This window comes from Hibiscus syriacus, unplaced genomic scaffold (genome assembly GCF_006381635.1).
Source record: "Hibiscus syriacus cultivar Baekdansim isolate YM2019G1 unplaced genomic scaffold, ASM638163v2 tig00117034_pilon, whole genome shotgun sequence".
Taxonomy (NCBI): Eukaryota; Viridiplantae; Streptophyta; class Magnoliopsida; order Malvales; family Malvaceae; genus Hibiscus; species Hibiscus syriacus.
The window spans coordinates 15,428,236-15,442,389 of NW_024063533.1; the positions used below are offsets into that span (position 1 = coordinate 15,428,236).

Consider the following 14,154-nt stretch of genomic DNA (forward strand, 5'->3'; position numbering starts at 1 on the left):
GGTTCTTCCTTGGTTATTTCTAAGATACTATCCCCATCCACATTCCATCGTTTCATCTTCCATACCATAACCACAATAATCATCTTCCGCTACCATCTCTAATATCGTAAATTAGCCTATCATTTTTGTTCATTCATCTACTACCAAACCATCTATTTGATCCATTTGCTTATGCAGGTTGTTTTGCTTCATTCCTAGATCCATAATCAACCGATAAGGTCACCCCTATCGCATTAAAGCATGGACAACAACCTTGGCCGTGAGTTGAGCTACCTTAAAGCTTGCATGTGCTTAGCTAGCTAACAATGTAAAGGTTGGTGGTGAATGAACTACTTAGCCATGACCTCCCAAGCTTCATAACAGTAATTTCAGCTACATTCAACTATAATTGATGTCACCTTTAGCAACTTATCTTCAAATAGTGCAACTAGCTAAGATTAGGTAGCCTTGAGATCATCTAGCTGAGTTGAGCTTTCCTTAGTGTTCCACGAGCTGCCATGATGTTTGTGAGCTGATTATGAGCTGCATATGGCTTCCAAATACTCCACCAAGCTGTCCTAATGTGTGACATACATCAATGTACCTACATATGTGAAGAAAAAATGTAATTCAATTGTATTTAACTTGTATGAGCTAATTACCTTGTTGTCTTGCATGATCATGGTCTTGTGAGCTATTAATGCATGACACGAGCTAAGTATATCATCATATGATACATGTAAGCTAATGTATAAGGTCTAAGACCTAAAATGAATGCACATGAACTAGTAACCTTAACATGAGATGTATTATAATAGCATATATGATCAAACTATTATAAATTAAATACAACATAGAAAGGTATATAAATTAAATATAACATAGAAAGGTTCAAGAATACTCCCTTTGTAGGTGAAAATGTGCTTGCATCACTTACAAGTTGGACTTACCTGGTGAATTCAATGTAAGTGCTATATTTAACGCTTCTGATTTATCCCCTTACGATATTTATGCAGATTTGAGGTCAAATCTTTTTCAAGAAGGGGGGATGATGTGAGCACATCAACACTGGCAAAGGAAGTTGATCCAGAGGTCCTACCAATAAGACCTATCACACGTTCTAAGGTAAATCATTTCAGGCAAGCTCTTTCTCTTAAGTGTTTACAAGTTTCTGAATCATGCCATAATGTTTATGCCTTAGAAACTTAGCTTTTCAATGTGTTACATACTGATGTGTAACATCACCTTAGTTATACTAAGTAATTATATGCATTTGCATTAGTTCCATTAGATATATAAGTGTGTGCATTATATATATTAATTACTTTATGTTTTTAATGAGTTTTATAGCTCATAAGTGTGTTTGCATGGTATTTTTAGCTTATTAGTAAGTTTACAATAAGTTTGCCTTACTTTGATGGATGTTATTATGTTTTTCATACATGATCAATAATGGGTAACAACTAGCTGAATTCAGCTCACTTTAGCTCTGTTCAACTCCATTTTAGCTCCACTAGCTCAATTCAAGCTAACAAGTGCAGACGTAGCTCGAAGGTGTCCTACGTGTGGGAGAGTGTCCTACAAGTATGTGAAAAGCATGTGGGACATTATATACCTATCCAAGAGTGCATGGCAAGTGTGACATTGTGAACATGTGTGGAAATTCAACATTAGGTAGATTTAAATTCAAACTAAAAGCACATGTGAAATTTTTTGAATTTTCAACCCTTCCCTCTATGCATGGACATTTTAATCTCCATTTCCACTTATTTAACACATGCAAGATGTGTTAAATACATTCAAAATCAGCCACACAAATGGGCAACAACACAAGGGAGTTACATGGAGTTTTTTCAATTGAGTTTCAAATTCAAAACCTGATTAATTTGTAGCCACAAGTGATGGCCAACCATATCTCTCTTTTACCAATATATTTTTTTAATTTTGTAAGTGCAAAAGTTAGACATTTTGATGAATTAAAATTATTGTGAGGTTTTCTCTCAATGTTGGTTCTTCTTAGAACATTTTCTTGACATTTCAAGGTCGATCTTGTTGTGTCAAACTTGTGATACTTTGGGTTCTTAGATTGCTATCTAACAGGTCCAATTCCTTTGAACATTGAACGTATAAGGTTCGGGTTTATACTTTTTAGTATATGTTCCTCCTTGTTCTTTGTTTGTTAATCAAAATTTCTAGATTTGTTATTTCACCATTGTCATCTTCTCCGAGCATTTATCTTCAACCTTTCACCAATTTAAAATTTATAGCAGCCTTATTCATCCGTTCTTCATCATTTCTTAGCTATTTTTGTTCGTAGCCTTAACCATATAACAAACAACATCATTCTTAGTTTTAGTAAGTTTGCTATAAATAAATTACTTACTTCTACCACACTGTATATATTTTCCTTTACCCATTCCTGATTGTCCTTGGCTGGATATCTCAATGGATTTTATGTTGAGATTGCCTAGAACTAGGACATGTAGAGATAATATCTTTGTTGTGGTTGACAGGTTTTCAAAGATGGCACATTTCATTGCGTGTCATAAGACTGGTGATGCTACTAATGTTGCCAACTTATTTTTCAAGGAAATTGTTCGTTTACATGGAATTCCTAGGTATATTGTTTCTGACAATGATGTTTAGTTTTTGAGTCATTTTTTGTGGACTCTTTGGTGCAAATTGGGGACTAAATTTATGATTTTCACTACTTTTCATCCTCAAATTGATGGACAACCTGAGGTTGTAAATCGTGTTTTATCTATGTTATTATGTTTCATCATTAAAAAGAACATTAAGACATGGGAAGATTGTTTGTCGTATGTTGAGCTTGCCTATAACCATTATGTTCATTCCACTACTAAATTTTCACCATTTGAGATTGTTTATGGCTTTAATCCTTTAACTCCTATGGATTTGTTGCTATTGCCTCAAGAATAGGTTATGAACATGGACGAAAAGTCTAAAGCATACTATGTGAAAAAGTTGCATCAATAGGTTAAGGAAAATCTTGAGCGAAGGACTCAGTAGTACGAGGAGCAAGCAAATAAAAGTCCTAAGTGAGTTACCTTCAATGTTGGAGATTGGGTTTCAGTTCATTTCTAAAAGGAACGTTTTCCAGCCTAACAACGTTATAAGTTGTTACCATGAGGAGATGGTCCATTTCAAGTGTTGGAGAAAGTGAACGATAAAGCTTACAAGTTGGACTTACCGATATAATTCAATGTAAGTGCTATATTTACGTTTTTGATTTATCCCCTTATGATGTTTCTACATATTTGAGGTCAAATCTTTTTCAAGAAGGGGGATTATGTGAGGACATATACACCAACAATGAAAGTTGATCCGGAGGTCTTACCAACAAGACTTATCACACGTTATAAGGTAAAGCATTTCAGGGAAGTTCTTTCTCTTAATTGTTTACAAGTTTCTGAATCATTCCATAATGTTTATGTCTTAAAAATAAGCTTTTCAATGTATTACATACTGATGTGTAAGGTCACCTTAATTATACTAAGTAATTATATGCATTTTCATTAGTTTCATTAGGTGTATAAGTGTGTGCATTAAATATATTACTTACTTTATGTTTTTAATAAGTTTTATAGCTCATAAGTGTATTTGCATGGTATTTTCAGCTTATTAGTAAGTATATAATAAGTTTACCTTATTTTGATGGATGTTATTATATTTTTCATATAGGAACAATAAAGCACAACAACTTAAGGTCATATTTTTAGCTCGGTTGAAGCTCTAAGGAGTATATGCAACTCATCTCAGCTCAACTCGACTCACTACACTTTCATTTAGCTGAATTCAGCTTACCTTAGCTCCGTTCAGCTCCACTAGCTCAATTCCAGCTAACAAGTCCAGAAGTAGCTCAAAGGTGTCCTACGTGTGGGAGAGTGTGATGTAAGGTACTCGTACCTTGATTGATTATGGATCTAGGAAGGAAGCAAAACAACCTGCAATAAGTGAATGGCTTGAAAAAAATGGCTTGGTAGTTGATGTAAGGGTGAAATAGTAGGCTTTGATAATGATTCAGAGTTCTGGAAGATAGTGAAGGTATTTGGCTATGGTGTAGGTTTATGAAGGAAAGGATGGTGAAGATAGTATCTTAGAAAGACCAAGGAAGAACTAGTGCTTTAATGAGCAAAGACCTAGCCTTACAAATCTCTTTAAGGGGTGGTATTAAAGGACTTGGACTCTCTATCTATAACAGAGATAGGAACCAAAAGTATCAAGAAAAGGGGTTGATGCCAGAAATATAAATATACTTGATAAGTCGATAAAAGTCACCAAGGACTTGAGAAAAAAGAGAGAAATTTCACTTGATTAAAATATATGAAAGGTATGCTTACAAATGAATAGGACTAGCCTATTTATAGAAATAAATGGGCATGGCCGAATGGATACATGATGATTCGGCCAGCCATTGTGTCTCTTTAAAATGACCCAATTAATTACATGCACAAATAAAAGGTTGGGATGATTTGGCTGGATGGTGGAGACATAATCCTTGGCTGATTGATGGTTGAACCTCTTCAAGTTAGCGCCAAAGTGAAGTAACATGTGCTTTTATCGAATGGTGAGATTGGCTTTCATCTTAGCGCCTAAAAGAGATCACATGCAAGGCATATGGTTGTTCGTCATATTCCATGCACATGGGGGTTCTAGGGAGCCATGTGGTGTAACCTTATACATGGAATGAAGGCTGGTCATGTGCCTTATCTTGGGCATGCATGGGTTCTCCTCCTAGATTTCTTGAGTTTGTAGCTAGCTAGCAATGCAAGGGCTTGATGTGAATAAGCTTCCTAGCCGAGACCTCCTTGGCTCCTTAGCACCTCTCCGAGCTACCTTCAGCTGCCCAGTTGATCACTTATTCACTTATAGAGACTTGACTTCAAATGGTTCATCCAGCTAGGTTCAGCTACATGGTAGCTCCTCCAGCTGAGTTGAGCTTTCCATAAGTCTCCATGAGCTGACATAACCTTTGTGAGCTAAATGTGAGCTGTATATTTATTCCAAATACTCCCACAAGCTGACTTAATGTGTGGCGTGCATCCATGTACCTATATGTTCAAAGAAAACATGGTAAATCAAAGGAAATACGTTAAAATGAATGAAATACCTTGTTGTTGTTCATTTTTATGACCTTATGAGCTATGAATGCATGTCATGAGCTAAAAACTATATGATATAACATATGTGAGCTTATTTATATGACTTAGGAGCTGATTTAAATGAAAATGAGCAAATAAATTAATGAATGAATAAATGAACATACTGTCATTTCATGAATGAATAGAAACTTATCTAAATGAATACAAGATTAATATAAATCAATAAAATTCTTGAAATAACATCATACATCAAGTAATATAAAGATGTGGATAATTATGCATGTTTCTTTACTTAATAAATTTCATAACTAACAACCTTAGCATGATATATGTTATTAGTTCATATATGATCATAATGACGTAAAGTAAAGTATGATAAGGTTGAAGAGTACTCCCTTCAAGGCTAAGTAAACAATGTTTTCATATTGTAAGAATGTGCTTGTATCACCCCATTCTTTAGAGTGATTTATCCTCAAATCGAAGCCTTTGGTATGCTCGAATTATCTATCATTGTGTCCTTCCAATTACTTAGCTATGTGTTCTCTCAGTAAAGGATTGAATCCTTTAGATGAATGTGTACTTCCAATAGGAACCTTATCATAAGATTTCCTAATAGGACTTTCTTTAGAGTATAATCTACCTACAGATACCTTTTCAGAATGATCTTCTTCTATGGATATCCTTGTTGAAAGTGACCTTTCATTTGGCTTCTCCTGAAAAGTGCAAAGGCATGATGAAGGGGTACATAGCTTTTAAAGACATGAATTGTGACTCTGGATGAGAAATTGTATCTTTAGAACCCAACTGACACCATTATTCACTGAAATCCTTTCAAATTCTAGCAACGAATCATCACATTTCTTCATAAAAAAATTCGATTTCATGTCTTGCTCATCTTTAATTTTCAATGGTGGCTTGTCCTTTCGCAAGGTCTGTACACTCCTTCTCATATGAATCTGATCTTGTTGGACTTCTTTAGGCGTCAGTGGCACCAAAGTGACCTTGCGTCCTTCATGCTTAAATGAGTATTGGTTGTGATAACAATCTTGAATGGCCCTTTTTCCATACTGCCATGGCCTCCCAAGTATAATGTGACTAGCATGCATAGGGACTACATCACAAAGTACCTTATCCTTGTACCTACCAATTGAAAAGGGAATTAAGACTTGTTTTGTAATATTCAACTCGCCTCCTTCATTGAGCCAATTGAGTTTGTATGGAGTTGGATGCTTTAAAGTTGTCAAATTTAGTTTATCCACCATAATAGTGTTGGTTACATTTGTGCAACTTCCTCTGTCAATAATCATGGTACAAACCTTTTTCTTAACATGACACCTTGTGCGAAAAATATTGTTCCTTTGTAGTTCCTCCTTAATTGGTTGGTATTATAGGCATCTTTTCGAAAAAAGTATCTCCACACCAACAACAACCTCCCATTCATCTGGTTCCTCTTTATAGACTGTTTCTTATTACTCATCATGAATAGGTTCTTCAGAATTTAAAATAACCTCTCCATGTCTAATAATATCATAGTGTTTTAATTGGGACATTGGCTAGCAACATGTAATTTTCCAAAGTACTTGATGTCTCTGGACCTCTCGAAACTGTTTGCTTGTTCTTTTTTTACCTTTGATGGACTCCCCTACTTGTTTCATTATGGATCCTTCAAACGTATCCTTCACCTGGACTGGGGTTAGCTTTCAAAAATTATTAGGCTCTTGTTTCCATTTTGTGGTCGAATGGTTGTTAATCCTGATGAATACCTTCCTTTTTAGTTGTCGCTCAATCTTCATAGCCATGTGTACCAACACCTCAATCTCTACATAATGCTGTAATTCAACAAGGTTAGCAATTTCAAGATTTAAGCCAGATAAAAACATTGCCATAGTTATTTCTCTGTCTTTATCAACATTGGCTCGAATCATGGCTATCTCTATTTCCTTCAAATAATCTTCAATGCACTTGCTTCCTGTTTGAGATTTTGAAGCTTGTGATAGAGATCACGATGATAGTGAGTAGGTACGAACCTCTCTCTCATAATGGCCTTCATTTCTTCCAATGTGTTGATTAGGCGTTCATCATTTCTTTTTCGTGAACTTACTAATTGATCCCACCAAACGAGAGCGTAGTCCACAAATTACATAGCAACAAGTCATACTTTCTTTTGCTCTGTATAATTTTGGCATTCAAAGATATGCTCAATTTTGATTACCCAGTCAATATAGGCTTCTGGATTAGTTCGTCCTTGAAATAGAGGAATTCTTACCTTGATGTTGTTGAAGTTATCTTTTTGATACCTTCCCCCTTGATTCCTATGAAATTCTCTCCTGGATCCTTGGAAGACTTGATCTTCCTCAACCAATTCTCCCCTTTCAAGTTATTCTTTAATTCTAGGGCGTGTTGTCCTTCTGTTTTCCAAAGAAGCTTCAACTTGATCAATTCTATCATGTAAGGGCTACAATTCCAATTTTAGCAATCTTGCCATCTCATGCATAATTGCTTGAGTTTGCAAATTTGGGTATTCTCTAAGGAAAAACATGAACGACACTCAATTTACTCGTGTTTGCACTATAGTCTCACACACTCAATCCTTTTTCCTCTTAGTCTCTTTGTCTCAAGTTCTAAGTAGACTTTACTCAAATTATTTTCAAGTAATTCTTACTTGTTGTACGTCGGCTGCAAATGGTTAGTATGTATGGAAAATAAAATAAAATGTAATAGGGTGGCTTAGAAATAAGAAAGAAAATAAGAAAGGGTTCTTAACAGCAAAGTCACTTTACAACCTTTATATCACCACAATCAATTTAAAATGCTTAATTGACTTGCTTGGTGATGAAAACTTGTTCTTATGCTTTCAACTACTTTTTCTTTTTCTTTTGTTTTTCTCTTGAGTTCTTGCAATTTTCTTTGCTGATTTTTTAACTTTATTCACTACTACTTCCTTTTGAATTTTTATTTTTTGTTTTGCATGTTGTTTCTTCCAACAAAGCTCTGATAGTACTTGATGGAAGGTAATTGTACCTTAATTGATAGTAGATATAGGGAGGAAGCAAAATAACCTACAATAACTTAATGACTCAAAAAATAATGGCTTGGTAGTTGATGTAAGGGTGAAATGGTAGGCTTTGATAATGATTAAGAGTTGCGGGAGATTGTGAAGGTATTTGATGTAAGGATCTTTTGATGCCTTAACAAATTGATTGTGGATCTAGGAAGGAAGCAAAACAACCTGCAAAGTGAATGGCTCAAAACATAATGGTTAAGGGTGGTAAACGTATGAGTGAATAGGTGGGCTGTTTAAATGAGAGATGGAATCGGAAGATGGTTGATATGGCTATGGTTATGGTTTATGAAACAAAGGAATGGTTGTGAGGATAATATCTTAAAAAAGACTCAAAGAAGAACCAATGCTATACAGAGCAAAAACCCAGACTTTATATTGCTTCTTTAAGGGGTGGTATGAAGTACTTTGACCCACTAGTTATAAAGAACTAGGAACTATAAGTATCAAGATGAAAGGAAAGGGGTTGACGCCACAAGTATTAAATATACTTGATAAGTCGATAAAAGTCACCAGGACTTAAGGAAGAGAATAATCTCACTTTGATTAATAAAAATGGTCTCCTTACAAATGATGAATGTTTTTCTATTTATATGAAATGGAGAGACATGGCCGAATAATTACAAGGAGATTTGGCCAGCCTTGTGCCTTCCTAAAATAACATAATGTAATTCATAAATAACTTGAATAAATAGGTACTGGTTCGGTTGAAGTGTAGGGGTATGTCTCATGGCCGAATAGTACTTGAAATACTTCAGGTTGGCGCCAAATTGGATTAGTAATGGTGTTTGGCCGAATGGATAGATGGCCATTCATCTTGGCGCCTAAATGGAGTCGTATGCAAGGCACATGGGGGCTGATCACATGCAAAACATATGGTTTGGCCGAATAGGGAGAGAACTCTTCATCTTGGTGCCTAAATGATCCATATGCAAGGCACATGGGGGCTGGTCATGTGCAAGGCACATGGGTGTTCTAGGAAGCCTTGTGGTACAGCCTTGTGCATTGAATGATGGATGATCATGCTCTCTCTCTCTTGGGCGTGCATGTGTCTCCTTCAAGCTAGCTTGAGTTGTGGAGCTAGCTAGCAAACATGGGTTGTTCATGAACAAGCTTCCTAGCTAAGTCCTTGTGAGCTCCTCAACATTATGTTCAGCTACATTTAGCTACCTTAGACATCACTTTTGGCAACTCAGCTCCAAATAGTCCAACTAGCTAAGTTTAACTAGCCTTAAGCTCCTCCAGCTGAATGGAGCTTCCCTTAGTGTTCCATGAGCTGCCTTGTACTTTGTAAGCTATTTGTGAGCTGCATATGACGTCCAAATCATTCACCAAGCTACCTCAACGTGCATCTTGCTCCAATGTACCTACATGTGCAAGGAAACAAGGTAAGTCCATAATATTGAGCTAAGACGAGCTAAATACCTTGCTGCCATATTTGATTATGCTAATGTGAGCTAAGTTTGAAGGCCATGAGCTAATTATATCATCTCATAATATGTGTAGGATTATGAATGAGGCTTAAGAGTTAATATGAATGCATATGAACTAACGAAATGCATTATAAGTATGTTACCTTGATCTATAAATAATAATCATGCTTAATATATTTATAAAGCTATTCTAACATGCTTAACTTATTAAAATAACAATGTGCAAGATATATTCATACTAAGTTATTCTTTAGCTTCATAACTAATATCCTTAGCATGATATGTATTATAATAGTATATATTATAAGGCTAGTATAAGGTGAATGCATTAAAGATATATTCACCAACTTTATACTTCCGCATCCATCTCCTTTCTATCTCTATTTCATTTTTTTTATAATTCTATTACTTTATTATTATCCATTTCTTAAATCCATCATGAATATTATTTATTTCTTACTTTTATTTCAACGCAAACTTATATTTCAAGGACATTAGTACTTGTCAATCCTAGATCGTGACACAATAAGGCTATCTACTCACTTCCATCAAAGCGTGTAGATTTAACCTACATCAAGCGGTAATCAGAGCATAGTTGGATTGACAATAAAAGTGTCATTGGCGTGCAAAGCAAAAAGAAAAAGAAATTAAAATAAAAGACTCCTACAACAATCAAAGGAGATCAAGGACAAAAAGAAGAAAAAAAATCAGAAAAGAAGAAAAAGAGAAGAGGAATTTCAAAAAGAAAACAAAGCCAAGGAAAGTTCTCTACCATTACAATTACATCAAAGAGGCCTATCTACGCTAAGAGACGATAACCTTATTGTTTATTGAGAAAGGTTGCAGTAAGTGTTGTTTCTTGAATTGTAAGTCACCTCTTCTTTTTCTATCCTTTCATTTTTCTTGTCTTTAACCATTTCCTTCTTTTAAATACCTTGAATACATTCTTCTACCTTTCCATTTCTATTTTCTTCTCTACCCTAACCTATTTTAAATAATGAAAGGTTACCTAACACACAATGTGACCTTTCATGACAAGTTGTTGTACATTGGATGCCATGACAACTAGGTGCACGTTGGTGAGTTTGTTGTAGCTAAATGGAGCCTAACTTGTGAGGAGACATGAGGCAACCCTTACAACCATTCGACCACACCATTAGTATACGCCTAACACATGCACGGGCTTGGCGCCAAAGTGAAGAAGCACATAACCATTCGGCCAAGGGAGATGAACATTCATTTCAGCCGAATAGTCATGCTCTTACATGAAGAAGTAGCCGAAACAAAACAAGGCCAAGGGACATCTCCATTCATCCAAGCATCTTGCATCTTGATTTAAAGTTATGTACTTAGCCAAATAGGCATATAATTATTCAGCCAACCCTTCCAAAATCTATAAATAGGAATGCTTATTTCATTTGTAAACACACTCTTTGAATATATAAAACTCTTTGTGAGAATTCTCTCTTCCATGTTCTTTAAGAAATTTATCTACTAAGAAAACTTTTCTAAGTTTGTGGCGTCATTGCTTCCTTTGATACATTAAGATCCTAGTTTCCATAACTACAGGGTTCAAGTCCTAGCATACAATCCCTTACTTAAGTTTATAGAGAATGGGGATAAGTTTTCTATAGTTTTTCTTCTTCTTTGGCTTATTTAAGTTACTACCTTCATTTATTTTCATTATCCATCTTCTTGACGCCTAAACCATCACCATTCCATTATCATTTCATCACCATAGAAACATCTTTCATTCATCATCAAGGTTTTCATCCTTCATCACCATTTGGAGGCTGAACCATCTTCCATTTGAATAATAATTCTATATCACTTTCGTAACCTACTTTGATAACAACTTTATCCCATTATTTCTTTAATCGATGCATTTTTTTTCTTAATTGTTTATCCCATTTAATAATTTCTTTCATTACATTGTGTAGATTACTTTAAAATTCAAGTGTAGCATTTGGTGTCTCTCCTAGATCAGGAAACAACAAGTCTTCTATCTTCTCCATCATTGAAGAAGCTTGGATAGCCTTACATCACCTATCGACCACCACATATATTGAATATTTTCTACTCTTGGTCTTTGGTAGTTCCAAAACAAAATCCTTAGAGATATATATTCATGCCATAGTTGGAATTGGCAAAGGCATGTATAATCCATAGGGCATAACTCTTGATTTTGTCCTTTTACACACTAAGCTCCACTTACATACCCTTTCAACGTCCTTTTTCATCTTTGGCCAAAAGAGATGTTCTTTCAAGATGCTAAGTTTCTTTTCAATGCCAAAGTGTCCCATGATTCCCCCTTTGTGTGCTTTTTTGGTAAGTATTTCTCGTATGGAGCCTTGTGGAATGTAAAGTCTCCCTTCTTTGAAAAGATAGCCATCGTGCAGGTAGTATTTGTCATGAGCCCTTGTTTCACATAATTGATACTTTTCTCCAAAGTCCAAGTCAGTAGCATATTGCTCTTTGATGAATGAAAATCCAAGGAGTTTAAATTTCAAAATATTAAGTAAAATATTCCTGCATGAAAGAGCATCAGCCATAATGTTATATTTTCATTTATTATAGTGTATAACATAGGGAAAAGAATCAGGAATTCAACCCATTTGGCGTGCCTCTTGTTAAGCTTGTGTTGTCCCTTGATGTGCTTTAATGCCTCATGATCAGTGTGGATGAAAAATTCCTTTAGTAACAGATAGTGATGCGAACATGTTTTTAACTACAAAGGGAGTACTCTTGAACACTTTTATGTTGCATTTACTTCATACTAGTTTAATGATATGTGTTGTTACAATCCATCTCATGTTAAGGTTACTAGTTATGTAGTTAGTGTAAACATATCGTTCACATTGGTATTTAAGTATGTTCAGTATGTCAGAATAGTTTTACATATCATGGCATGATGTTTTCATTCATTCATCAGCTCATGTTACGTTATTTTAAGCATGTTTTTATTTCATATTAGTTTTGCATTCATCTAAGTATGTTTCAATGATAGCATACTTATCATTCTATCATGCACATTGTTATTTAAATATGTTAAGCTTGTAATTTAAACAAACTTGGATGAAGACCCATACTCAACCACGATGTTGCACATGGCCAGCTTTCATCCTATGCACAAAACAACACTACAAGGTTCTCTAGAACACCCTTGTGCGTGCCTTATAACCAGCAACCCATGTGCAAGTTATGTGAACCCACTTAAGCACCAACTTGAAGAGATACAAGTGTTATTCAGCCAAGAGACATGTTCCTACACCTTGATCCGAACTAACACCTATTATGCATGTTAATTATTTTTTAATTTATGTCCTTAGGGAGATACAAAGGTTGGCCAAATCACCATGCACCATTCGACCAAACACCTTCAATTCTCTTTAAATAGGTTTTCCTATTTCATTTTGTAACAAGACTTTTATCATCAATTAAGTGAGATTATTCTGTTATTTAAGTTTTTGTGACTTTTATCGACTTATCAAGTAATTCAATTACTTGTGGCGTCAACCCCAATTTTCCCTTGATACTTGAGGTTCCTATCTCTATATAGATAGTGGGTCCAAGTCCTTATTACCACCCCTTAAAAAAGCAATATAAAGTCTGTGATGTGATCCTATCTAGCGCCAACTTTTTCAACATTACTCACATCATTGAAATTCCATCAAGCTCAATATAAGAGAGTTATACCTTACTTTATATTATATTTACTCATTTATGCACTATATATTATTATGAGCATACATTTTCATATTAGACTATGCTTGAATTATCATAACATGTGCATTCATTCATTATGACCTATGGTTTGCATCATTGATTGATATTCATGCATATAATCTATAGTTGTAATAATAATATACATTCATTATCATATGATGCATGAATTATTATTATAACCTATAGTTCACATCTTTATAATATGCACATTCTTATAATAATTCATATACTTAGCTGATATTATGCTTTCTTTTATAGATGCATGTTCGACCACATGATGGGAGCTCACTTAAAGCTATCATTAGAGTCCAAGAGCTATGGAACTTAACTAGGATAACTCCAAGACAACTAAAGAACATTTTGGGACAAAGTTTCCAGCTGACCCCCGAGCTCATAGCTGACTTGAGCTGGACTTTTGAGCTAGCTAGATGTTTCATTTCAGCTGGAGAGTTGCACCATCATCACCACCACACAGAGTACTTCAAATATGGTCTATGTCAATTTTTGTGGATTCGTACCTTTTCGCGAATAGTTGCCATTCCAAGAGGTGCCTTTTCACAAGGAGTTGTCCTATGACTCATCTTCATGTAATTCATCTATGGCCAGCTCGTCTTCAGCTCAAATAAATGGAAAGTGGCTCAAATGATGAAAGGTTGCCTTCCACAAATGTGACCTTTCATGACAAGTTGCTGCCCATTGAAGACCATGACACCTAGATGCACGTTGGGAGCTACGTCACGCATAGTTGCTACCTATCTTCATTCCATGGACTTCAAGACATCATCCTATGGTTGCAACCTCAACAAAGCCTTGTAAGAAGACCCATGTGCGT

At 35.2% G+C, this 14,154-nt stretch overlaps 1 long non-coding RNA gene across 1 annotated transcript in view; it reads left to right on the forward strand.

Moving 5' to 3' along the window:
- Positions 1 to 1,439: 1,439 nt before the first annotated feature.
- LOC120196778 overlaps positions 1,440 to 14,154 on the forward strand; it is a 45,956-nt gene continuing 33,241 nt past the window's right edge. Inside the window, exons 1-2 of the long non-coding RNA XR_005523213.1 lie at positions 1,440 to 1,514; positions 3,848 to 3,884. This is a non-coding gene — a long non-coding RNA (uncharacterized LOC120196778). The remainder of the gene's footprint in view (positions 1,515 to 3,847; positions 3,885 to 14,154) is intronic.